This window comes from Papilio polytes, unplaced genomic scaffold (assembly GCF_000836215.1).
Source record: "Papilio polytes unplaced genomic scaffold, Ppol_1.0 DF823911.1, whole genome shotgun sequence".
Classification (NCBI taxonomy): Eukaryota; Metazoa; Arthropoda; class Insecta; order Lepidoptera; family Papilionidae; genus Papilio; species Papilio polytes.
Window position 1 is genome coordinate 1235 of NW_013525293.1, and position 234 is coordinate 1468.

Sequence of the window (234 nt, forward strand, 5' to 3'; positions counted from 1 at the left end):
AACCACTCTCTGAAAAGCTCACTGTAGAAGAAATCTCGAAAGACAAAACTCCAAGTCCTGTCGATAAGGCCGAAAAACCAGAAACACTTACCGTGTCTGAAAAGCCCACTGTAGAAGAAATCTCGAAAGACAAAACTCCAAGCCCTGTCGATAAGGCCGAAAAACCGGAACCACTCTCTGAAAAGCTCACAGTAGAAGAAATCACGAAAGACAAAACACCAAGACCTGTCGATA

At 43.6% G+C, this 234-nt stretch overlaps 1 protein-coding gene across 1 annotated transcript in view; it reads left to right on the plus strand.

The window, feature by feature from the left end:
* Positions 1-234, plus strand: part of LOC106102778 (cell surface glycoprotein 1-like) — a gene marked incomplete at both ends in the record, with an annotated part of 1815 nt that overhangs the window by 1153 nt on the left and 428 nt on the right. The gene's annotated exons all lie outside the window — the stretch shown is intronic.